This window comes from Bos grunniens, chromosome 9, assembly GCF_055505025.1.
Source record: "Bos grunniens cultivar Pamir isolate PY7600 chromosome 9, Bosgru_T2T1.0, whole genome shotgun sequence".
Classification (NCBI taxonomy): Eukaryota; Metazoa; Chordata; class Mammalia; order Artiodactyla; family Bovidae; genus Bos; species Bos grunniens.
The window spans coordinates 23037460-23065280 of record NC_141173.1 but is presented as its reverse complement, the minus strand read 5'-3'; the positions used below and the strand labels follow the sequence as shown (position 1 = coordinate 23065280).

General features: G+C 39.2%; 1 long non-coding RNA gene across 1 annotated transcript in view; it reads left to right on the top strand.

Annotated features, from left to right (window-relative positions):
* The window catches only part of LOC147365672 (uncharacterized), a 33245-nt gene extending 15211 nt beyond the window's left edge, over positions 1-18034 (top strand). The window contains exons 2-3 of the long non-coding RNA XR_015132650.1: positions 8264-8410; positions 16629-18034. This is a non-coding gene — a long non-coding RNA (uncharacterized LOC147365672). The remainder of the gene's footprint in view (positions 1-8263; positions 8411-16628) is intronic.
* The last annotated feature ends 9787 nt before the right edge of the window (positions 18035-27821 follow it).

Here is a 27821-nt window from a genome sequence, read left to right as displayed (position 1 = left end):
ATTCTCCAGGCAAGAACACTGGAGTGGGTTGCCATTTCCTTCTCCAATGCATGAAAGTGAAAAATGAAAGTGAAGTCGCTCAGTCGTGTCCAACTCTTAGAGACCCCATGGACGGCAGCCTCCCAGGCTCCTGCATCCATGGGATTTTCCAGGCAAGAGTACTGGAGTGGGGTGCCATTGCCTTCTTTTTTATTGAGGTGTTGTTGATTTGCAATGCTGTGTTAAGTGCACAGTAAAATGATTCAGTTATATATATATATGTACACATACATACACACACACATACTGTTTTTCAGATTCTTTTCCATTATAGATTATAAGATATTGAATATAGTTCCCTGTGCTATACAGAAGGTCCTTGTTGTTTGTTTTCCTTATATATAGTAGTATGTGTAGTTAACCCCATATTCTTAATTTATCTTCCCCTTGCACCTTTCCCCTTTGGTAAGCACAAGTTTGTTTTCTATAACTGTTGGTCTGTTTCTGTTTTGAAAATAATTGCATTTGTATCACTGTTTTTGATTCCACATATAAGTGGTATCATATGATACCCGTCTTTTCCTGTGTGACTTTACTTGGTATGGCGATCTCTAGGTCCATCCATGTTGTGGCAGATAGCATTATTCCATTCATTTTCATGGCTGAGTAATATTCTGTTGTATATATACCACATCATCTTTATCCATTTATCTTCTGATGGACACAGGTTGCTTCCATGTCTTGGCTATTGCAAATAGTGCTGCATTGAACATTGGGGTGCTTGTGGTTTTTCAAAGAGTTTTCTTTAGATATATGCCCAGGATTGAGATTGCAGGATCATATGATTAGAGATTATATTTTTATGGAACCTTCATACTATTCTGCAAAGTGGCTGCATCAAGTCACATTCCCACCAACAGTGCAGGAGGAAACCCTCGTACATTGTTAGGTGGGAATGAGAATTGGTGCAGCCATTATGTAAAACAATATGGAGTTCCCTCAAAAACATTTTTAAATTAAAAAATTTTTTAAGCTTAAAAATTAAAATGATCCCACTGTTCTGCTTTTTTGTATATAGTTGAAGAAAATGAAATCAGTATCTCAAAGAGATTTCTACACTCCCATGATCATCGCAGCATAATTCACAAGTAGCCAAGATGTGAACAGTCTAACTGTTCAGCAGCATATAAATAAATAGAATGTGGTATATATACACAAGGGACTATTATTTGCCATAAAATAAAAGTAAATTCTGCCATTTGTGACAACATAGATACACCTGGGAGGGCATATGCTAAGTGAAATAAGTGAGACAGAAAAAATAAATACCACATGGTGTTGCTTATATATGGAATAAAAAAGTTTGTATTTCATAGACCCACAGAGTAGAATGTTGGTTGCCAGAGTCTGAGAGTGGTGGAAATGAGATGTTATTCAAAGAGTACAAACTTACTGTTATAAGATGAATACATTATGAGGATCACAGCATGGTGAGTATGTGAATAGATCTTATAGACCACACATAAAAAAGTAATTATGCAAGTTGATGGATGTGTTAATTGATTGTGGTAATGATTTCATGACCTATGTATATAATCATCACATTGTATACTTTAAATATATATAATTTTATACCTCAATTATATCTCAGTAAAGTTAGTGGGGAAATCTACAAAACGTTGCTGAAATAAGGAGATCCAAATAAGTGGATAGAAATCCCTTGCTCATAAAACTTAATAGTAAGATGACAGTATTCTACAGGTTGATCTGCACATTCAAAACAGTCCCTATTAAATTCTCATTCGAGATTTTTACAAACATTGACAAGTTGATCCTAAAAGTATTTTAAAAAATGCAAGAGACCCAGAATAGCCAAAATGATCTTGAGAAAGAACAAAGTTGGAGGACTCAGGCACCTGACAACTTCAAGTCGTATCATGCAACTGCATTAATCAAGAGAGTGTGGTGATGCAGACACAGAAAACAGACCTGTAGTTGCCAAGGAGAGTGGGGAAGGGACAGTGGGAGTTTGGGATTAGCAGATACAAATATATACAGAACGGATGAACAACAAGGGTCCTGCTGTATAGCACCGGGAACTATATTCAATATCCTGTGATAAACCATAATTGAAAAGGACATAAAAAAGAATGTGTGTGTGCATCTGAATCACTTTGCTGTTCAGCAGAAATTAACACAACATTGTAAATCAACTATACTCCAATAAAAAGAAAAAGAGAGAGTGGTGATTTCATGAGGATAGATTTATAGATCAGTGAAATAGAACTGAGAGTCCGTATATAAACCCTCACCTTTAAGTTTGGTTGGTTTTTGACAAGGATGCCAAGACCATTTAAAGGGAAAGAATTGTCTTTCAACAGATGGTACGGCTACAATTAGATATCCACATGCCAATGAATTGAAGTTGGTTTCCCTCTTTACCTACATACAAAAAAATTTAACTCCAAATGGATCACAGAAGTAAATATAAGAGATTAAACTAAAAAACTCTTAGAAAAAAAATAGGAATAAATCTTTGTATCATTGGGTTAGGGGAAGTCTTTTAGATATGACACCAAAAGCACCAACAGTATTAATAACAAAAAAAATCTATCAAATTTCATCAAAACTAAACATTTTTATGATTCAAAGAACACTACCAAGAAATTGAGACAATAACTCCCAGAATGGAAGAAAATGTATATAAATCATGTATCTGATAACAGATTTATATCTGGAATATGCAAGGAACTCTTACAACTCAGCAACAAAAAGACAAACCTGCTTTTTAAATGGGCAAAATATCTGAATTGCCATTCCTGGCAAGTGAAAAGTAAAAGTGAAGTCACTCAGCCATGTCCGGCTCTTAGCGACCCCATGGACTGCAGCCTACCAGGCTCCTCCGTCCATGGGATTTTCCAGACAAGAGTACCGGGAGGGGGGTGCCATTGCCTTCTCCGAAAGAAGATATACAGATAGCCAATAAGCCCTTGAGAAGAGGCTCAGTGTCATTGGCTATTAGGAAAATGCAAAATAAAAGCACAGTGAGATAATGCTTCCAGCCCACTAGGATGGCTGTACTCAGAAAGACAAGTAATGACAAGCGTTGGTGAGGATTTAGAGAAACTGGAGCCCTTGGACACTGCTGGTGGGAACGTTAAATGATGCAGCTGCTGTGCAAAACAGTTTGGCAGCTCCTCAAAATGTTGAGTAAAAGATTATCACGTGACTCAGCAATTGCACCCTTAGGTAAATACCCAAGAGAAAGGAATACATATGTCCCCATGAAAATTCATAAATGAATGTTCATAGCAGCATTAGGCATACTAGCCAAAAAGTGTTTTCACACTTTGAACAGTGTTTGGACATTGTTCCCAAATCTTTAACAACTGGTAAATTATAAACAAGTATTGTAGGAGTGTGAAAAGTGAAAGTCATATTTCTTTATAATAATGTCAATATTTTCATGGTACATTATTTGACAATAAACATGTCAATAAATGATATATTATTTGACAATAAAAATGAAAGACTAACACATGCTATAACATGAATGAATCATAAATATCATGCTATATTAAAAAGGTAGTCAAAAGGGGTCACATATTGTATGATTCCATTTTTATGAAATATCAAGTGTAGGCATATCTATAGAGACAGAAAGTAGATGAGTGGTTGCCAAAAGCTAGAACTGGTAGTGGGGGAAATAGGGAGTGTCTGCTAATGCATACAGATTCCTTTGGGGAAGTGATGGAAATGTTCTAAAATTGATTTGATTTTGGTGATGGCTTCGTAACTGTGTGAGTATCCAAAAAAATTAATTTAGTATTTTAAATAGATTATTTAGTATGTAAATTATATCTCAAAACTGTTAAAATAATAGCAAAATTTTTTAATTAAAAAGAAACACCATTGGGCAAGTAAGTTTCAGACATAATAATGACCATAAATAAGAGAGTCCTGGGAGAAATTTGTGGAAGTGTAAAACTTCCAATCTCACAGATTAAAGAACCTGATGTGAATATAGGTGGATCTGGAAGGACCAAAGACATTTCATATAGAGAGTAGAAATACATGTACAAAAACCAGTACTTCCAGTCTGTCTGTCTTCTAACTTACGCTTCACACTATCACAGGTGAGGTCTTTCGAAAGGCAAAATTCTGAGCAGTTCATTTCCTGCTCAATGCCCTAATTACTCTGCTCCTTACCTCCAGAGTAAGATAATGGACCTTTAGTATAATACTGAAGCCTCTCACACCACTTGCCTGAAACTACTCCTTGTATTCCATTCTCCTGCAATACCGTTCAGTTTATGGTTCCCTAAACCTGGGATTTCTTTGGAAGGAATGGTGCTAAAGCTGAAACTCCAGTACTTTGGCCACCTCGTGCGAAGAGTTGACTCATTGGAAAAGACTCTGATGCTGGGAGGGATTGGGGGCAGGAGGAGAAGGGGACGACAGAGGATGAGATGGCTGGATGGCATCACTGACTCGATGGACATGAGTTTGAGTGAACTCCGGGAGTTGGTGATGGACAGGGAGGCCTGGCGTGCTGCGATTCATGGGGTCGCACGGAGTCGGACATGACTGAGTGACTGAACTGAATTGAAACCTGTCATATTTTTTTTTCTTTTTATTTTCTGAGCATTCAACACTCTGCTCAGAGGACTTTCCACACACACATTTTCTACACCTGCCTGGTAAACTCAGATTTATTCTCTCATACTTGGCTTAACACCAGCTTCTTCTTGACACGTGTTGGCCTCAAATAGCATGTACTGACCCGTCCTCTGCAATACCCAGCAAGTTATGACTCCTCATGTATGATAATTATTTGTTTACATGGTAGACTTTTACATCAGACTATAGTCCTTCCTTCTTTGTATTTTCAGTGTCAAGGAAAGCACTTATTGAAGGGCTGGATGGATGGATGAATTACAAACTAATTACAAGTTCTCAATCATCTACTTTAATCTTAGTGTAGTTTGAAGTACCTAAATGATCAATCTGATGGCTTCCTAACTAATAGGACTTTTAGAATAATTTTTTAAGTTTTCAGAAAAAGCTTTAGAGATTATATAACATCGCTTTTCATGCAAACTGATCTTTCTCTTACTGTTTTTCCTAAAGGAAAACAAGTACTCCATGGGGGAAAAAATGTTAAAAAATAATAATAGACTTCCCATGATATACATTCACTATTGCAATATTCATTGTATCAAACAATGGAATTTAGCTTGATACTTCCATATTTGGGTGTTAGGAGAAGTTTTTTTAAATAATTTTATTTATTTATTTATTTTTGGCTGCACTGGGTCTTCATTGCTTTCTGTGGGCTTTCTCTAGTGGCAGTGAGTGGGGGTGGCTATTCCTCGCTGCAGAGTGCAGGCTTCTCATTGCAATGGCTCCTCTTGAAGCAGAGCACAGGCTCTAAGCACGCAGGCTTCAGGAGCTGTAGCTTACAGGCTCTAGGGAACAGACTTCATATTTGTGGTTCTCTGGACTTAGTTGCTTTGCGGTGTGTGGAATCTGCCCGAACCAGGGATTGAACCCATGTCCTCTGCATTGGCAGGCGGATTCTTATCCACTGCGCCACCAGGAAAGTCACTTATCAGGTTCACATAATGAAATATGAAATTGTAATTATATTTAATTAAATATAACTATGCATGAAAGTAAAAGTGTAAGTCGCTCAGTTGAGTCCAACTCTTTCTAACCCCATAGACTGTAGCCCACCAGGCTCCTCTGTCCATGGAATTCTCCAGACAGGAATACTGGAGTGGGTTGCCATTCTCTTGTCAAGGGGATCTTCCTGACCCAGGGATTGAACCCGGGTCTCCTTCATTGCAGGTGGACTCCTTACCATCTGAGCCGCAAGTTCCTCCCATAACCTTGTATGCTGCTGCTGCTGCTGCTGCTAAGTCGCTTCAGTCGTGTCCAACTCTGTGCAACCCCAGAGACAGCAGCCCACCAGGCTCCACTGTCCCTGGGATTCTCCAGGCAATAACACTAGAGTGGGTTGCCATTTCCTTCTCCAATGCATGAAAGTGAAAAGTGAAAACGAAGTTGCACAGTCGTGTCCAACTCTTAGTGACCCCATGACTGCAGCTTATCAGGCTCCTCTGTCCATGGGATTTTCCAGGGAAGAGTACTGGAGTGGGTTGCCATTGCCTTCTCCGATATAATTATATGTAAATACTAATTTGGAGATTGTGACTGAAATGTGTTTTTAAAGACCTGTCTAATACATGCTGTATGTGGATAATGTAATGAATAGATGTTATCACAGGCAATTCATTATAACATTTTTTTTTTTAGTCTTTGGACAGAATGAAAAAATATACTTAGTGATCACAAGTTGTACCCAATATGAAAAATACTGAGTTCCTACTTATTTGAGCATGAAATATTATTTACTGTAATTCTCAATAGTTTTGCTGAACTTGGTTTTCTATTAAAATATCTGTTATAGACTCTTTCATGTGCATAATTTCATTAAAAAATTGACTTTTGGTTAAGAAAAAAAACACCTAACAGTTCTATTTTATGATAAAAGCTTTGTTGAGAAAAATGTTTTCATGGTCAAGAAAACTCAACAATAGTTTTGTCAATACAAATAACGCACAATTTTTGTTTCCAGTGTTCCTTTTGTATACCTAAAAGTTTGTGGCTTAAAAGTAGACCACATGATGTTAGATTTTTTTATAATTAAGAATTAGAGAAGGACTTTGCTTTTCCTCTTGAGAGCATTTTTAGAGACCAGTGCAGTTATCACTGAGTTAAAGGCCCATCTGGGACCTGTCTGTCTTTTCTAAGCCCAAGTCTGCTTATTATTAAACTCCAACTAGCGGGCTGGCAAGTGGGCCAGCAAGTAGGCCACATTTAATGAAATTTCCAGGACATTTGGGCTAGGCTTAGCTATTAATATTACCATAAGAAATAATAGATTGCTTGGTGCAGAAATAATTTTTCTATCTTAGAATTTTCACAGCTCATGGTATTTTTTTTTATGGATCTTATCACTTTCCACCTTGCTTTATGGTTGCTTATATGTAATGTTCACTCCTTCTAATGTATTGTAAGTAAGACACTGACTTTCACTCACCTTTTTATAACTCATACCACTTTTTACAGAGATTTGGCATATAGGAGTTACCTAATCAATGTCATTAGAATGTCAGATTATTCAATTAATTTTTCTTAAATTCAAGTATAGAATTGTGCCAACCTATAGATCAACATATATGTAAATAAGGTATCATCGTCTTCCTCTAGTTCATTTTCTTGAATAGTCAGCAGCTCCCTGCAACACTTTTTGTAAGAGGGCTCCTTGGTGTTTCAGCGCCCTCCAGAGGTCTCCAGAATATTCTGACACTTGTCCTTGAAGAGTATGCAGAAACCCACAGTTTTGCATTGGAAGCACAAAGGCTGCTGGAGCCTGTAACACCTGGCAGGCTCCCAAGAGACAGACGAGATACTCTTCTAAATGTGGAAAGGAAATATTGCATGTGTGCTAAGTAGCTTCAGTCGTGTCCAACTCTTTGCAAACCCATGGACTGCAGCCTGCCAGGCTCTTCTGTCCATGGGATTCTCCAGGCAGGAATACTAGAATTGCCGTGCCCTCCTCCAGGGAATCTTCCCAACCCAGGGATTGAACCTGTGTCTCTTTCTGTCTCCTGCATTGCAGGTGGGTTCTTTACCACCAACACCACCTGGGAAGCCTGAAAATGTTAAAGAAATTACTGCTAATGTTTAATACATGATTGCCAAAATATGGTACTCAATACATCCTGAGGAAAGAAAGGAAGAAATAGATGCTGGCGCCCTCCTTTCTTAGTTTGCTTCATCAGAGTGTCCTAATCCTTTCAGTTTATCAGAGTGTCCTAATTCTGACCTTAATCCTGACCTTCACCAAATGGAGAAGGTTAGGGTTTGGACTTCCCTGGTGGTTCAGAGGGTAAAGCGTCTGCCTACAATGTGGGAGACCTGGGTTCAATCCCTGGGTCAGGAAGATCTCCTGGAGAAGGAAATGGCAACCCACTCCAGTATTCTTGCCTGGAAAACCCATGGACAGAGGAACCTGGTAAGCTACAGTCCACAGGGTCACAAAGAGTCGGATACGACTGAGCAACTTCACTTTCACCAGGTGTAGCAGAGACTGTAGGTACCATGCCCCATACCTGCCAGACCCACCTGAGTTCACCTTAGATGCAGTTGGCAGCCATCTAAAAACTTCCCACCTCTAGCACCACCAATGTCTCTCTTCTTCCTCCCGGTTCTCCAGCACCACAGGAGTTTGCTCTGCCAAAGATAGTGGCAACCCAGGAGTCAAGGGGATGGAAAGCAGCCAGGGACATCCATCAACCCTCGGGGACTGGAAGTTGGTGTCTAAGTGCCGCAGCCGCACTGCATCCAGGCACGGGATTCTGAGGTATATCTCACCTGGCTTCTCTGAAGGTCACTATTGGGGTTGAGCCCAGAGCGGCATCATTATCACACCCTGTATCTCACTGCGTTGCTCCCTCCCTGTGCTTCCGAGGGTCAGCTCCCCAGAAAATGACTTGCACTTAGTCCTTCCCTTGAGGGAACCCAAGAAGTCAGGGAAATGAACATATGTACTACATGCTCTAGTTAACGAGCACTCATATAATGGATACCCCTTTTGAAAAGATTTTTCTTTTCTATTGAATGTTATATTTTCATTGGCTGGCTGCAGTAGACTAGTTTCTATTTCTGAAAGATTCCCTTTTAATTTAGTTTTTAATTGGAGTATAATTGCATTACAATGTTGCATTTGTTTCTGCTGTACAACAATGGGAATCGGCTGTAAGTATACATATATCCCCTCTCTCTTGAGCCTCCCTTCCACCCCCATTCCACGCCTGTAGGTCATCACAAATCACAGAGCTGAGCTCCCTGTGCTCTACAGCGGCTTCCCACTTGTTGAAAAGATTTTGCAAGGAAATTTCATAATGAAAATACTGCTGATCTATAAAAGCCAGTGAACAAGAAAATGACATTACTGACACTTTCCTGAATCTAAGAAAAAGCTCTCTGTCAGCCAAATTGCAGTATAAAAATAATGACAGTCTAATCAGATCTAACAGGAAGTGGACAAAAAAATCAAAATTGTTAATGGAAAATAATAGGGATCTCAGTCTGATACACAGAAGCAGAACAAAGGGAAGCATAAGAAAGTACAATGGGCTTCCCTGGTGGCTCAGTGGTAAAGAATCCACCTGCCAAGCAGGAGACTTGGATTCAATCTCTGGGTTGGGAAATCCCTTGGAGTAGGAACTATGAACCCACTCCAGTGTTCTTGCCTGGGAAATCCCATGGACAGAGGAGCCTGGCGTCTACAGTTCATGAAGTCACAAAAGAGTTGGACATGACTTAGCAACTAAAACAACAAGGAAGAACAATGGCTAACAGCATGAATTTGAAGCCAGACTGTGATCTTACTCCAGCTCTGCCATTTGTTAGCTGTATAAACTTGAGCAATTCAGTTCCTCTCTCTGTTTCCGCATCTATAAAACAGGCATAATAATTGTACCTACTTCAGAATAAATTTGTGAAGATTAGCTAAGGTAATACAGCTAAAGTATTTAGAATCATGTCTGATGAAAGCAAGTTCTATGTAAATACTAGACAGTAGAATAATCTTCATGAAATGTTAAGTGTTGAATAGATATTCATCTATCCCTGGTGGCTCAGACGGTAAAGTGTCTGCCTGCAATGCGAGAGACCCAGGTTTGATCCCTGGGTCAGGAAGATCCCCTGGAGAAGAAAATGACAACCCACTCCAGTACTCTTGCCTGGAAAATTGCCTGGGTGGAAGAGCTTGGTGAGCTACAGTCCATGGGGTTGCAAAGAGTCAGACATGAATGAGCGACTTCACTTTCACTTTTATTTCACTTTATCACTGAACAAGTGCCTGATAATCTATATCTGTGTACAAAATTGGGCTAGCTATTGTAGGGACTACTATGAAGTACAACACACAATACTTGACCTCAAAAGGGATAATATAGGGTAAGAGTCTGAGTTAAAGCAGCAGGAATGGTAATGGAAATGAATGGACAAATTTTTAAATTAAAAACTCAGAATACACAGGATATAGTAACCAATTAAATGCAGGCGTGAAAAAGAAATAAATGTAAAAAAAAAAAAAAGAAAACCTTTCCCCCATTCTTCAGCTTGTGTGTTAGATAATCTATGTTTTAAATGATGGAGGAAATGTAGAGGGAGAAACAGGCTTTAAAGGAAACATAATGAAATTTGACTTGTGTATTTCTAGTACCTGTAAGTACAGATGAACCTGGAGTTCAGGAGAAAGGGACAGTGGAATTTGAACTGAGTTGATCACTGAGAACATAGGAGTCATTGAGATCACCCAAGGGAGACACTGAAAAGAAGAAGGAAAATCCAACATTTTAGAGAGAATGGGAGGACAAATCAGAAAGTCAAATAGTTAGAAACGTAGAAGCAACAATTGTACATTATCATAGAAATGAAGGATGTAGCAAAGTCCAAAGTTCCAACAATGGCAGCTGCTGTGGGAAGAAAGAGCAGAATGAAGACTGTACACCCATGGATATGATGATTAGGCTATGATTGGTTGCAAGAAGTTGTTAGAGACAGTACACATTGTGCATTGCAACAGTGATGGAGACAGCATCTCCAGGAGGAAACTAGAGTTGCTCTGTTGCCACCCACTCTGTTGTCTGAGTGAGCAACACACAAACACCCTCTAAGCCTCTGTCTTCTCGTCTGTATCAACAGGGCTGCTGATGATACCTACTGCATTGGATGCTTGGAAGATTTAAACTGGATAATACATATAAGCTGCACAGTGCCTGGCACACATCATTCACTCAAGGAATATTAGCTATTGTTATTATTAATGATACTATTGCAGTCAGTTAGAGAGAAAATGGGAAGTTAGGACATAAGGGCTTCTCAAGAAGTCTACCATAAAGAAGAGGGACGTGAACCATTCACTAGATAGGAAATAGCGCCAAGAAGGAATTTTTTTAAATTTTAGGATGGAGAGAGGCTTGTGCATGTTTTTAGGTGGAAGAGAAAGGGCCAGTAACTGAATAAAAATACTACTGTAAGAAGCGGAGAGTTCTTTACTTAGATAAGATTGTTTCATAACGGATAAATTTCACAAAGAGATAATATGACAAGTTCAATAAATCAATAACAGAAAGTAATACTTGAGTTGAAACAACGATGGGTGAATCTAATTTATGAAAGCACCTGCAATTTGTTGGCTGTTCTCAAGCAAAGTAAGTTATTTCCTCCATGGAGCGCTTTCAGTTTTTCAATTTGTAATTCTTTACTGCTTCTGAAATGAACATAAATTCTTGAAAGATGTGGCTGAGAGTCTGGGCAGGTCTACCTAGATCACCTCCTTCCAACAGTTTTTCTAATCATGTGAGACTTGAAAAGAGAGACAGACAAACACCTGTCTATCTCAACGAACCAGGCGGTCAATCCCCAAGTAGATCTCAGGTTTGGGAATTAGCATCAGTAAGACCCGGTGGAAAACAGTGACTACTTTGTTATCCATAAATATTCATCAAGGAAGTCAAATAGCCCCTGGTAGTAGATGGAGACTGGTAGACCCACATGATCAAAGAAGTGGGGAGAAGGGAAAACTGAGCAGAGTACAGAATACTTTCATCTCACTACACAGCTTGGTTCAAAAACAGGCGCTTCCAAAATTATTATGTTTTTAAAAATGTGATGAACCATTCTGACTGCCAGATGCCATTTTGAGCTTTACCAGAATCATCAACTTGTCATGCTGAAACTTTAGAAGAACTTAACAGCTACCTTTTCATGATCCATTTGACCCTGCACGCAAGTGAAGAAGATCCTTGTAACCCAGTTCCCTAGATCTCTCCAATCCCGGTAGTTCCTCTTTACAAAAGAGCTCTAGTCTCCTGGTCAGTGGAGAGAGTGATGGGGGCCGTGTAACTGGCCAGCCTTTTCTCTCTCATGACGACAGCGATAACACAGGACTCAGCTCACTTCAGTGAAAACGTTTTGACTGAATTCTCACTTTCTTCTTGGCCAACTAGTCTTATCAGGAAAAGAATCTAAAAGACCCATTCCCACTGAGTTGCTGATTTCTGATAATGGTTTATTATGATATCCCTTCAGGCTATTTACATTTGAGGAAGAGAAAGCTTTGATGCTGAAGGTAGGAATATAAGTACTTTGGAATGCTCTAGGGGAGACCTGTGAAGACTTAGGCCTCTTCCCAGCACTTTACCAATTATATCATATAAACAGCCTACTCTTAGCTCCAACGATTCTTGGCAGGTAACATGGCTGAGGATACTAAGAATAATAACCACATTACCAGAGTCCCAATCCTAAACCCTTTCTAGAAAGAAAAGCTTTCATGATTTAGGAAATAAAGGTAAATTACCTCCTTACTTTATGGGGCTCTCTTCATGGATTGGGAGAAGGCAATGGCACCCCACTCCAGTACTCTTGCCTGGAAAATCCCATGGACAGAGGAGCCTGGTAGGCTGCGTTCCATGGGGTCACTAAGAGTAGGACATGACTGAGTGACTTCACTTTCACGTTTCACTTTCATGCATTGGAGAAGGCAATGGCAACCCACTCCAGTGTTCTTGCCTGGAGAATCCCAGGGACGGGAGCCTGGTGGGCTGCCATCTATGGGGTCACGCAGAGTTGGACACGACTGAAGCGACTTAGCAGCAGCAGCAGCATGGATTAGCTGTGACAATTAAATGTATCTTGTACTGATTATTTAAAATATGTTGGTTAAAAATATGTATCCCCAACCATTATTCTGTTCTGAGAAAACAAGAAAGAGGAAGAATGAGGTTCACAGAAACTGTACTCCATAAAAGTAAATCCTCAGGCTGCCTTTAGAAGATAGAGAATTTTCACTGATGAAAAATTTAGCATACGAAAGCACTGGGTAGATACTTATAAGTCAGATAGTAACATCTGTGGAAAAGACAGTAGGCTAACTATTGTGGCAAATATAAAGGAGACAGTAAGAAACTACTAAATCCATGACGACAAGTGTGAGAAACAGACACTACCCAGTGCAGCTGTGTGTGTCTGTGTGTGTGTTAGTGAGGATAGAGTGTGGATGAAGGGCATAATAAAGTAACCAAAGCAGGCAAAAACATGGAAATTCCTGTCTTTATATAGGGCAATTACTCTCATAAGTTTTTTTGTAATTTTCTTCTCATATCTACCTTAAAATATTAAATATTAAATTTTATTTTAAAAATTAAACATTAAAGTACTAAAAACTCAAACAACAAGATTCTACTATAGCTCAGGGATATAGTCAATATCATGTGATAAACCACAATGAAAAAGAATATATAAAAGAATATATATATATGTGTGTGTGTGTGTGAATATACATATAAATCTGAATCACTTTGCAATACAGTAGAAATTAACACGGTGTTGTAAATCAAGTATACAACAATTTAAAAAAAAGAAAAAAAACCCTGAAAATTCAAGTGCAGCAGAGATCCAGAGAAAAGAAAGGAGGCTTGTCTGAAAGGTCACACAGCAGGGGGACAGTTAGGGAGAGAGATGGGGGAGAAGTCAGGACAAAGCTATGCCATTTAGCATCGTTATTGGCTTAAGCACCATTTTATTATACTCTCTGTTTGTGGAAACTTAAGGTTATTCAAGTCATAATAATTTCTTACTTGTTAACGTACAAAACATCTTATTTCAGTTTAAGTATCCACCACTCCTGTGCGTTTATCTCAGGATAGTCTCACATTTGTTTGAAATGACATATATAATTTTATATATATATATATATATATATATATATACACACACACACACACACACACATACTATAGTATATGGTGTATATAGTTATATGTTAATATATAGTTATTAACATAACTATACTATACTATCGTGTTGTGAAATTCACTCAGTCGTATCCTACTCTTTGCAACCCCATGGACAGTAGCCCGCCAGGCTCCTCTGTTCATGGAATTCTCCAGGCAAGGAATACTGGAGGGGGTAGCCACTCCCTTCTGCAGGAGATCTTCCAGACCCAGGGATTGAACTCAGGTCTCCTGTCTTGCAGACAGATTCTTTACCATCTGAGCCACCAGGGAAGCTCTATTATACTATAGTATACTATATATATAATATATTATATGTTAATATAGCTGTAAGTTATAATAAGTTATGTTTTATAACTATATTTATATATATATATAGTTATTTGCTTTGTGTTGTTTCTAATGACAAAGTTAAACACTGAAATGTTTGTCAGTAGAGAGCTAAATAAATAAATTCCCTGGCGGTCAAGTGATTAGGACTTGGTGCTTTCATTGCTATGGCCTGGGTTCAATCCCTGGTCAGGAAACTAAGATTCCACAAACCATGCTACATGGCCTAATGAATGAAATAAATGAAATTTAAAAAAAAAATCATTGTCCAGCCATGCAGTTAAATACTATATACGTGTCAAATAGAATGAAGCATCTCTCCATTGATTTGGAAAGATCTAGGACTGTTGGAAAAAAGAGGTACAAACTGTGGCTTAAAACAATGGAAAGGTATTGTTCACAGTTCTGGATGCTACAAGTTCCAAAATCAAGGTGTTGGCAGGGCCCTGCTCCCTCTGAAACTTAGAAAATGGTGCCTTGCCTGATCTTAGCTTCTGGTGATTATTTGTAGCAAAGCCCTGGCATGCCTCAGCTTGCAGCCACATCACTCCCTTGTCTGCCTCTGATGTCAGTCACCACATCACAGTGTCACCGTGCATGTACGTCCTCCTACTGTAAGGACACCAGTCACATTGGATTAAGGGCTAATCTACTCCACTGTGACCTCATCTTAACTTTATTTACATCTACAATGACTTTATTTCCAAATAAGTTCACTTTCTAAGATACTGGGGGTTAGGAGTTCAGCATGTCTTTTGGGGGACCCAATTCAATCTATAAAAATCTCCAAGATATGTTAGGTTTTTACCTGATTTTCTCAAAACAAGGTACAGAGCAGAGTATAGAACATCTTTGTGTAAAAGAAATGCATACATAGTGCTGCTCTCAGTTGCGTCCGACTCTATGACTCCATGGCCTACAGCCTGCTGGGCTCTTCTGTCCATGGAATCTTTCAGGCAAGAATACTGGAGTGGGTTGCCATGTCTTCCTCCAGGGAATCTTCCCGACCCAGGGATTGAACCTGGGTCTCTTACGCCTCTGCCTTGGCAGGCAGATTCTTTACCGCTAGTGTCACCTGGGAATCCACCCCACTGTTTTCTTCTGTTCATTTCTGCTTTTTCCCCCAATAACTCTTATCAAAGGTTCTCTGACACAGGCTTTATTTCACTCTGCATCATTTAGATCCTGTGGGAAGACAGTCAGTCTGATATTCCAGAGAGTTTCAAGGCGAGGTAATGCTGAGGGATTAAGATCTAGAATAGAGTTGGCATGGGAGGAAAAAAACCTCCTCCTCAGGATGAAAAGGAGGTCTTTTCCAGGTCCAAAATTAGGAAACCCACTGTTGACACATGGGTGGAGGAGCCTGGCAGTCTACAGTCCGTGGAGTTGCAAAGAGTCAGACTGAGCAGCTTCACTTTCACTATTGACAAAAAATGTTCTAATCTGTATTTTGATGCAATTTTCTCTGGAAGGAATAAATCGTATGCTGTCTAAATGGGATTGGTAAGAAATAAATTTGAGAAATACTTATCATGATCCCCCTCTAAAGGATTCACAATTCATATTAACATAGTTAAGACCCTAAGGAGTCCTTAATGTAAAGAAATTTGTTGAACTTAGAGTTTATAAAATGTTCTTGGCCCCACATGATTTTCTTAAAGTATTCTTGCAAATTTGAGATTCCAAGGAGCATAGTTTGGGAAAACTAACCATAAATATTTCTACATTTCATTCACCAAGAGTTTGGAGAGTCGTTTGGAAAAGGAAGCATTTAAATAGAAATGAAGTCATCTGAGTGGATGAGATGGACTATTTCTGGGAGCATTTATTTGTTTAACAAACATTTATTGAACACCATCTAGAAGAATAAACTAGACTAAATATTTTTTCATAAAACATAAGGATTTTATAGACTCCTTTATTAATATTTTGTTTTAAAAAATTGTGGACATTTTCTGGTATATTCTCCTTTACAGAATATTCAGTTTGATTAATCCACACACTAGCCTCATTTATTGTCTCAGAATGTACCAGATTATGAGAACATGGAAGCATTTATGTTTCAAATGTACAGTATAGCAAATGTTTAGTTTTAGAATGTGTGCATGTGTGCTAAGTCACTTGAGTCGTGTCGTACCCTTTTCAGCCCTATGGACTGTAGTCCAATAGACTCCTCTGTATATGAAATTCTCCAGGCAAGAATACTGGAGTGGGTTGCCATTTCCTCCTCCAGGAGCTCTTCCCAACCCAGGGATCAAACCCAGGTCTCTTACATCTCCTGAATTGGCAGGCAGGTTCTTTACCACTAGCACCACCTGACTTACTTGAATGAATAAAATACAACAGTAGTGTTAATGACAAATATAAATTATCTGAGGTCAGAATAAGACTTTCGATTAAACATAGCAAATTGAGCCTGTTTATTTCTGTACTCTCCTAAAGCTCCTCATCAATGGCAGCAGTAGAATGAAAAAAGGAATAAACCCACTATGACAAAGAGAACAAGGTAGGTAATAATAGCAGCCAAGAGACAGCCACGTGGTTCTAGAAGGTGGAAAGTACACGACTGAATGGTGAGATTTAGCTCTGCAGAGAAACAGAAGCCCAAATGCCTGCAGTGAGAGATGCCCCCCCGCCCGCACCCCGCCACAAGAAGTGGACCAGCTGAACCATAAATACCTTGAAGCTCCAAGATACGAAGACACTGGTTATCCCTGAAGAACCAGGGTGCGGGATGGAGCTAAAAAGAATCAGTTGAACGACAGTAAGTGACAATAAGACTCCAGATGCCCTCTGCAGCCAGTAACATCAGGCATATCCCTCCAGCGTCTGGGAGAAGGCAGGATGCAGATCCAGCCTGATCCTGAGGCTACTAAAGCCTAGGCCTGGGGCTGCCCACACGCGGGTCCCTTCCAAGGCCTTCTATGTAATTGTGCTTCATAATTTTATATTTGTCCAGAAGAGGGTCCTCCAAATGATGTAAGCTTGAGACCCCACAAAACCTACATCCATCCTAGAGAGGGTGGAGAGATTGAACCCAGGAGACACCATTTTAGAAATAAGGGTTCAGTACAAGTAGCTCAGTCATGTCCGACTCTTTGCGACCCCATGGACTACAGCATGCCAGGTTCCCTGTCCATCACCAACTCCCAGAGCCTACTCAAACTCATGTCCATAGCATCGGTGATGCCATCCAACCATCTTATCCCCTGTTGTCCCCTTCTCCTCCTGCCTTCAATCTTTCCCAGCATCAGGGTCTTTTCCAGTGAGTTGGTTCTTCACATCAGGTGGCCAAAGTATTGGAGTTTCAGCTTCAGCATCAGTCCTTCCAATGAATAGTCAGGACTGGTCTCCTTTAGGATGGACTGGTTGGATCTCCTTGCAGTCCAAGGGACTCTCAAGAGTCTTCTCCAACACCACAGTTCAAAAGCATCAATTTTTTGGCACTCAGCTTTCTTTATAATCCAATTCTCACATCCAAGGGAGACTTTTTTTTTTTTTGAACTATAGTTGATTTACTGTGTTTTAGATATACAACAAAGTGATTCAGTTATGCATATACATATATATTTTTTTCATTCTCTTTCAGATTCTTTTCTCTTATAGTTTATTACAAGATATTGAGTATAGTTCCCTGTGCTACACAGTAGAGCCTTGTTGTTTATCTACTTTATAAGTAGTATATGTATGTTAATCTCAGACTCCTAATTTATCCCTTCTCACCCTTTCCCTTTTGGTAACTGTAAGCTTGTTTTCTATGTTTGTGAATTTGTTAATATTTCTGTTTTGTAAATGAGTTCATTTGTATCATTTTGTAAGATTCCACATAAAAGTGATATTATATGGTATTTGTCTTTCTCAGACTTACTTTACTTGTTATAATGATCTCTAGGTTCATCCTTGTTGTTGCCAATGGTATTATTTAATTCTTTTTATTGCAGAGTAATGTTAATATTCCATTGTATATGTGTACCACATCTTCTTTATCCACTCATCTATCAATGGATATTCAGGTTGCTTCCATGTCTTGGCTATTGTAAATAGCTTTGCAATGACTTTGGGGTGTGTATATCTTTTCAAATTAGAGTTTTCATCTTTTCTTGGTATATTCCCAGGAATGGGATTGCTGGATCTAGTTTTAACTTTGTAAGGAACCTCCATATTATTTTTCCATTGTAGCTGCACCAATTTACATTCCCACCAACAGTGTCAGAGGGTTCCGTTTTCTCCACACCCTCTTCAGCATTTATTATTTGTAGACTTTTTGATGGCAGCCATTCTGACCAGTGTGAAGTGATACCTCATTGTAGTTTTGATTTGCATTTCTCTGATCATTAACAATATTGAGCATTTTTTCATGTATCTATTGGCCAGCAGTATGTCTTCTTTGCAAAAATGTCTACTTAGGTCTACTGCCAGTTTTTCAGTTGGATTGTTTGATTTTTTGATATTGAACTGCATGAGCTATTTGTTTACTTTGGAAATGAATCCCTTGTCAGTTGCATCACTTGCAAGTATTTTCTCTCAATCTGTAGATTGTCTTTTTGTTTTGTTTATGGTTTCCCTTACTATGCAAAAGTTTTTAAGTTTAATTAGGTCCCATGTGTTAAAAGCAAGAGGATTGTGTGAGAATCTACATGAAAAACATTTCCCTTCCTTTCCTGCCACATCTTAGCTCCCAGAACACTATAGCCACACTATACTCCCAGGCAATAGACTAGAAAACACTGACCAGCTCAAAGACAAAGATCTACAGAAACTGACATTTACAGGGGCCCACCTGTCTCTTCAGGGGATTCAACTCTGACCCAGTCTCCCTACAACAAAGCTCACTGGTTGACAAGTCCTAGAGCTTAACAGCCTTACTTTTAGTATGAATAGACATTCAAGAATCACCAAAGAAAAGCCTTCAACAAAATAGAAAAAAAAAAAAAAAGCAGCAAGAAATTTTAACAATAAAAATAAACCTTTTAAGAAATATCTTCAGGAAGAAAAGACAAAATACTAAATTCATTTAAAAACTTTATATGCACTTAGTCACTTCAGTAGTGTCCTACTCTTTGAGACCCTATGGACTATAGCCTGCCAGGCTCCTCTGTCCTTGGGATTCTTTAGGCATGAATACTGGAACAGGTGGCTATGCCCTCCTCCAGGGGCTCTTCCCAACCCAGAGGTGGAATCCTTGTCTCCTACATCTCCCCCATTGCAGGCAGATTTTTTACCCACCGAGCCACCTGGAAAGTTCAAAAGCTTTACACACACACACACACACACACACACACACATATATATATATAATATACTATGCATATATATATAATACATATATAGTATACAAAAGGGTAGGGCTTCCCTGGTGGCTCAGATGGTGAAGAATCTGTCTGCAATCCAGGAGACCCAGGTTTGATCCCTGGGTGGGGAAGATCTCCTGGAGAAGGAAATGGCAACCCACTCCAGGATTCTTGCCTGGGAAATCCCACGGCCAGGGGAGTCTGATGGGCTACAGTCCATGGGGTCACAGAGTCGGACACGACTGAGCAACTAACACACACACATATGTAAGTGTTTCCCTGGTGGCTCAGACATAAAAGAATCTGTCTGCAATGCAGGAGACCCAGTTTCGATCTCTGAGTTGGAAAGATCCTCTGAAGAAGGGAATGGCTACCCACTCCAGTATTCTTGCCTGACAAATCCCATGGACAGAGGAGCCTAGTGGGTCACCGTCCATGGGGTTGCAAAGAGTTGGATGTGACTGAGTGGTGAACACACACAAGCACATATAGTATACATCCATGCATACTATATATACATAAATATACATATGTGTGTATGTATATATATACACACATACATACACATATTCAAAAAATATGACAAAAATATTGAATATTTAAAATATGATTGCCGGTGGATTGAAATATAACATTGAGGAAATTTGATAATAAGGATTCCAGGAAAAAAGTGTGAAGAAAGTGAAAGGAAATTACAAAAGAAATAATAAAAGCAGATGTCCCAACTGTGAAAGTTTGAGTTTCCAAATTAAAATAGTCTACTAAATAACCAGTGCAATAAAGAAATAAGTTAATAGTAATAACATAATAAGAATGGCTAGTGTTTACAGAGAGCATTTGTGCCCAGCATGGTTCTATACATTTTGAAGTATTCCTCTTATCCTCCCCAAGACCCTGTGATGGGGGTACTAGTATTAACCTCATTTTACAGCCAACAGAGGCATAGAAAAGTTGAGTACCTTGCAAAGTAGAGAGGTAGTTAAGTGACAGACCCAGCAGTTTGGCTCTAAAATCTGTGCTCCTAATCACCACACATTTTTGCCTCTCCATAAAAAGAAAAAAAAAATCTTGCAAAACCCCAATTATTCTGAAATTTTAGAACCCTAATTCTTCCAGGTCACACACCCAGGACTGGGAACAAGAACGTCATCAGAATTCTCAATAGCACTCGATGCACAGCAATCATTCCTGACTTCCAAGGAAAAATCATTTCCTGCCTAGAGTTCTATACCAGGCTCTCGGCAAGGAGCAGAGCGGAAGAGAAGCATGTCAATCATATAAGGCTGCAGACATTCACTTCCTGCGCACTGTTTCTCAAGAAGCTACCAGAAGGCTAAAGAACGAGGAGGATGTGGTGTCCAGGAAAGGAGACGATGTACCGAAGAGCAGATCAGAGGGAGATCCTGGAAGGTGATAAAGGAGACCCCAGGGTGACAGCTGTGCTACAGGCCTGGAAAGCTCCCAGACAGCGCTGGAGAAAGAGGACCTGGGTCTCAGAAGGGACCCAGAGGAAGAGGAGGAGGAGGAAGAGAAACTGAGAGATTAGCTGTAGTACTGGATCATCTCGAGAGACATTTTGTAGTCCTGGCAGCATGTTTAGGAATAAATTCATTCTCGGTACCTGAAAAACTAAGGAAATGCAATAACAAGGCCCTTTCAGACTCAGAGAAAATAGTTATACAATAAGTGAAAGTTAATCATAATATAATTTATGCTGCAGTGCTGAGTAATACTTATCTGGTTATACCCATGCAAGCATCAAACATTTTATTAGAACTATATTGGGTGAGTGGAGGAAGGGAACATGTATTCTTTCCTCTGCTTAATTTTTTTCGTGTCATGGATCACTTTCTGGAATTCTCCAATTATTTGGCTACTTGTCTGTTTTTTATTTTTTCACACCAGAATGAATGTAAGTTCCTAGGGATGGGGACTTGGTCTTATCCATTGATATATCCCCAAATATTTCCAGAAAGGATGGGAGCAAGGCATGTTTAATTGAAATAAATCCCTATCCTTCAGATAGAGAATCAACAGGCAATGTCTAATATTGGGAAATCTTAAAATAACAGTATATAAGCATATATACTGTTATTTTAAGCATATCATATCAAATAATACCAGTAGAAACCTGTAAGATACTTGAAAACAGTTTCTTCTGGGGAGCAGCAATTGGGAACACAAAGGGATAAAGCAGGAGAAAGCTGTCTCCATTATAAGCTTTGTAATATTTTCTGGTTCTTAAATTATTAAATATATTACTTTGGTAAACAATAATTAAACCTTGAAGAGAGAGAAAATAAATGGATAGTATAACAGTATGTATAGTAAAGTTTCATTTTACATTTGAAACATTTTGTAATAGTGTTTTAGAATGACTTACTTCACAATATTATGTAGAATGGATTGAGTGAGGTAAGAGATTAGAGGAAAGAAAACTAGGAAGGCTTTGGGATGGTTAAGATGATAGGTGATGAGACCCTGAACTAGGTGGTACCTCTGAAATAGGAGTAGTGACATAGTAGAACATATTTTGGAGGTTTAAAAAGTATTTTAAAAGATATCCAGGAATGACCACATATTCCATGGCCATCATCTATAGTCATTCTCAACTAATTTTTCAGGACTTTGGAAATAGTGAGTGCAATGCTTATAAATTAAACACTTAAAAGTAATCAAAATTTACCCTGATTTGTACCAATATTCCTTTCAGGACATTTTTGTAGTTCTATTGTCCATGATAAGCAAAGTATTTACAATTGTTTGACACACAGGCTAACTTTCAAAGCATGAGATAGAATTGCAGTATCCATATTGTATGATTACTTACAGTTCCACAAGTTTAGGACTCACTAGCTTTCAGGAGTCAGCATCCTCTGATTTTAAGAAATCATCTGCCATATTCCTGATAAAGATCTCAAGTTATTTCTCAGCCCTTTGGAATACCAAAACACCCTGTTTTTCCTACTCTATAATCATTTACATTATTCTGCCTTGTATAATTTTGAATTGTTTTCATCCCTCTTATGATGAAGTCATTTGGACCAGTTTTTATACCATAGACATGTGTGCACTCAATATGGATTTTTTTTAGTTGAATTGAGTATTCGCCATTTGTAAGTGCTTATAGAAAGCACTTGGTATTTAGTTTGCTGAAGTTCCAATACTTTGATCACCTGATGGGAAGAGCAGACTCATTGGAAAAGACCTTGATGCTGGGAAAGATTGAAGGCAAAAGGAGAAGAGGATGGCAGAGAATGAGATGGTTAGATAGCACCACCGACTCAATGGACGTTAGTTTGAGCAATCTCCGGGAGATAGTGGAGGACAGAGGAGCCTGGCATGCTACAGTCCATGGGGTCACAAAGAGTAGGACACAACTTAGCAACTAAAGAGGAGAGGAACTCAGTTTCCTCACTAAATAAGGAATTAAACTAGATTTATTGTTTTTACCCCTCTTGCATGTTAGAAACATCTTGTGACTTAGAAAAGTTCTGATGTGCAAGTCCAAAAAAAAAAATCTGGGTAATTTTTTTTAATTCCCCTGTTGCTTCTAACAGAGATTGAGAGCTCCTGAGTTCAATTATGAAAACTGAGTTTGATTCCCAAACCTAGTTAGGAAGCACTAAGAAGCAATTCTAAAAGTGCCTCCCTTCCAGCCCCAAACTCTGATTATGACCAAGGGCACTCAGACCACTGCTGTTGATTTTTCTCATACAGTGAATTTGATTTAACAAGTTACAGAAGCAAAGAGCTTGCAGTGGGTGATCCACTTAGAGAAAAATGTTAAGTTTGGGCTTGTGTACAAGGAATTGGGGTTTCCCTGGTGGCTCAGTGATAAAGAATTCTCGTGCAATGCAGAAGATGCAGGTTGGATCCCTGGGTGGGGAAGGTCCCCTGGAGAAGGAAATGGCAGCCCACTCCAGTGTTCTTGCTTGGAGAATCCCATGGACAGAGAAGCCTGGCAGGCTACAGTCCATAGGATCACAAAGAGTCAAACACAACTTACCAAGTAAACAACAACAACAAGGAATTACAAAATTGTAAGAAGAGTGTAACTCTCTTTTATCTCTACCTTCCCCTATGACATGCTTCTCTGTCAATACTGGGCTTAATTCCTGCCTGGAATGGAGTTTTGGGATTTGAGCCATTTGACACCTACAAACTAGTTCCAAACCCCTAGGGAAACATGGAATAACGTCTCCAGTTCAGTTCAGTTCAGTCGCTCAATCGTGTCCGACTTTTTCTTTTTTTAATTCAATTAATTGATCAATGGCTCTGCTGGGTCTTCGTTATCGCGCATGGGCTTTCTCTAGTTGAGGCAAGTGAGGGCTACTCTCTAGTTGCGGTTTGTGGGCTACTCACTGGGGCGGCTTTTCTTGTTGCGGACTCCAGGGCATGGGCTTCAGTAGTTGTGGTGCTTGGGCTTAGTTGCTCCGCCGCATGTGGGATCTTCCTGGGCCACGGATCACGTCTCCTGCATTGGCAGGAGGATTCTTAACCACTGGATCACTCAGGAAGTCCCACTATCATGTTTTATGCAGTGCTATGCTTGCAAAAGATAAGCATTGGTCTCATTTAGTGGTAAGCATTGTCACAGTTTCCTCCTCATACCACATGTTGTAGTATCCCTAATACTAGTTTCACTATGAGTTACTAAAGACCAATGTTTATTTAATCGTACAATATAAACTCATGGAAGCTTCATGACAGTCAGATAGGCTGGGAAAGCCTGACTTGGCATATGAGCAAACCGAAATTAAAACTTGTAATAGCCAAGCCATGGTCTTTCTGTCACCTGGACAGAAAGTGTTCCTTCTGTTCTAGTGTATCCCACTGTCTCTTTTGTGGAGAGTGGAAACTTTCCTTCCTTCAAGAACGTCAGATTTGTGGGGCTTCCCTGGTGGTCCAGTGGTTAAGAATATGCCTGCCTATGCAGGAGACATAGGTTCAATCCCTGGTCCAGGAAGATTCCATGTGCCTTGGGGCAGCTAAGCCCATGTGCCACAACTACTGAAGCCCGAGTGATGCGCGGCAACGAAGACCAGCGCACCTGAAACACATTAATTATTTAATTTTAAAAACGAACATTAAAAAAAAAGAAAGTCAGATTTCAAGTTCTGAATGTGCAGTTTACTTACTGATGAACCCTTGCCCTTGAAGAAGAATGTCTGGGGTGCTAGATGTTCCAAGCAACTGAGGCAAAGGCAATTTGTATAATAAATTTCTATGTTACTTAGGTTTGTCTTTTTTCCACGTGGACATCACTGTGTTTAAAAACTACAAATTTCCTATGAAACTGCTTAACAGCACAACTGTGAGTTTGATTTTTATTTTATCAACATGGAGAAGTGTTTGACTTGCTAAAGTCAAAGGTTTGTTTTTCCATGTTGATATCGTTGGTGCTTAATACCTGGTTCTTGAAAATAATGATGTCATTTGTGTTAGCAGTCATGACACATACACCATGCTCATCCTGTGTTCCATTTGACCTTGCGGTGCTGAAAAAACAGAAAGATTTTATGGGGGAAAAAAGAACAAAAGGAGACTGAAATGGTTATACAGAGGGGTCTAATTACAGGTATTTGAAGCATAAAATCATTGTTTAGAATCTCTTTGCAGAGAAAAGCTTGCCCTCTACCAGCTGTATTTTTTCTGTGCTCTTTTCTGCTTTTGTGGAAGTCAGCTTCTTTGTTAGCCTTCCAGTGTTTAAATAGACTGGAGCTATATTTTGAGAGACAATTAGAAAAACTCTTGAGTGCTACCAAAGGTTGCAAAAGACAAAAGAACTTTTCCAACTAATCCTCCTAGTTTTACTTCATTTTATTTATTTTTTTATTGGAGTATTGTTGGTTTACACTGCTATGTCGGTTTCTGCTGTAAAGCTAAGTGAATTTGCCATACATATACATATGTTTGGATTTCCTTCCCGTTTAGGTCACCACAGAGCACAGTAGGGTTCCCTGTGCTATAGGGAAGGCTCTCGTTAGTTATCTATTTAATACAGTAGTAATTTTACTTCATTTTAGAATGGGAGATGGAAGAAGAGAAGACCTGAATGGGGAATGGTGACCCTATTTCTAGCCCTGATTCTGCCACAAATGTGATGTAAACCCTTGGGCATATCACCTAACTTCCCAGAGCCTGTATCTCCTGTGTGTGAAATGAAGGCGTGAGGCCAGACTTGTTCTTCCTTCCCAGCCTGCATAGCCCATGCTATGTCTCTACAGGTCTCAGGTTTAATCTTCTTTCTACAATGAGCATATCTGAAATCTCAAATTCTATGTGGATCCTCGCCTGAGACATTTTGCTGCCACTAACACCGTTTTTTTATTTTTTTTTTTTTATTTTTTTTTTTTCACTTTATTTATTTTTTTTTTTTTAATTCTCTTTATTACTTTTAAAAAAAAATCACATGCTCCCCATCCTGAACCCTCCTCCCTCCCAACCTCCCCATACCATCCCCCTGGGCCTTCCCAGCGCACCAGCCCCAAGCATCCAGCATCGTGCACTAAACCTGGACTGGCATCTCGTTTCATACATGACATTTCACATGTTTCAATGACATTCTCCCAAATCTTCCCACCCTCTCCCACAGAGTCCATAAGACTGTTCTATACATCAGTGTCTCTTTTGCTGTCTCGTACACAGGGTTATCGTTACCATCTTTCTAAATTCCATATACATGCGTTAGTATACTGTATTTATGTTTTTCCTTCTGGCTTACTTCACTCTGTATAATAGTCTCCAGTTTCATCCACCTCATTAGAACTGATTCAAATGTATTCTTTTTAATGGCTGAGTAATACTCCATTGTGTATATGTACCACAGCTTTCTTATCCATTCATCTGCTGATGGACATCTAGGTTGCTTCCATGTCCTGGCTATTATAAACAGTGCTGCGATGAACATTGGGGTACACGTGTCTCTTTCCCTTCTGGTTTCCTCAGTGTAACACCGTTTTTTTAAATTGTGATCCTCAAGCTTCCTTTTAACAGAATCATCTGGAATGCTTATTTAAAATGCAGAATCTTGGGAATACCCTGATGTTCCATTGGCTAGGACTCAGCACTCTTACTGCCAGGGCCCAGGTTCGATCCCTGGTTGAGGAACTAAGATCCTGCAAGCTGATCAGCAAAACAAACAAACAGTGAAACCAGAATCTTGAGCTTTGACCTAAGTTTCTTCAATCAAAATCTTGAGGATAGGAACTAATATATAAGCAGAGTGATCATAGTTAACAGTATTGTAAAGTTCTCACCACACACAAGATACATATACACACACACACACACACACACAATGATAGTACTATGTGGTGTTAACTACCTGATTACAATAATCATTTTACAAGATATGTATATGTGTGTGTGTATATATATATATGTGTGTGTAAAATAATTACCTTGTACACCTTAAACTTATACAATGTTATATGTCAATTATATATCATTAAAGCTGGGGGAAATAATAGTCCTAAAAAAGTCTGTGTAATGTGAGGAGGGATTCAGGAATGTGTCTAGTGGGCTCTGAGGGGATCCCTATTTCCTCTCAAGTTTGAGAATGACTGCAAATCCAGGAATAAACTGTCAAAGAAAGGAGGGAAGGGTGACAGTAGAAATTGGTCATTGCTACCTAGCTTTGGATGCGTTGGAAACAGGTGGGGAGGGAAGAAGGGTGCAATCGGGTGGTGAGGATGCCCCTGGAGGACATCTCTCTGCTGTCATTGTCACCTGTTTTCGTGCTTGAATGGACTGAAATCAAGCACTGGCTATGAGAACTATTAATGTAAAACTACCCCACAGCTACAGCATCACCGTGGGTACAATGGGACCCTAGCTTACGTTTTCCATAATATTCAAAACCAGACGAGTAGGTTGAGGTTCCATTTTACGAATGAAGAAATGCCCTTCCTCAAGAAGCCGAGAGAAAGCAGGTAAATTGTGACTATTTCAAATTTCTGAAGATTTTTTTTCATGAGTGGAAATAAACCCTTTGGTGAATCAAAATATATTCATTTCATGCTGTGGATTTTGCTCAAATTTTCTTTATCCTGGTTTGGGGACTGTTATTCAGAGTATGTAGGTGAGATTATTTGTGAGAATACATGGAAAACCCGTACTTGGTCAGCGTGATTTCCTACCATGGGTTGAGAGTTCTTTAATGATTATTTCTGTAGGTTCTGTGACAACGTTGTCTTTTTAGCACAAATACAAATACATACAAATTAAAAAAAGAAGGGAAAATTTCATCAGTCAATGTTTTAACTTCAGACAAGTTTGAGATCAAGCCTCAAAGATTGATAAATCAGGTATCCCATGCGCAAGTAACCTTGATATGCCT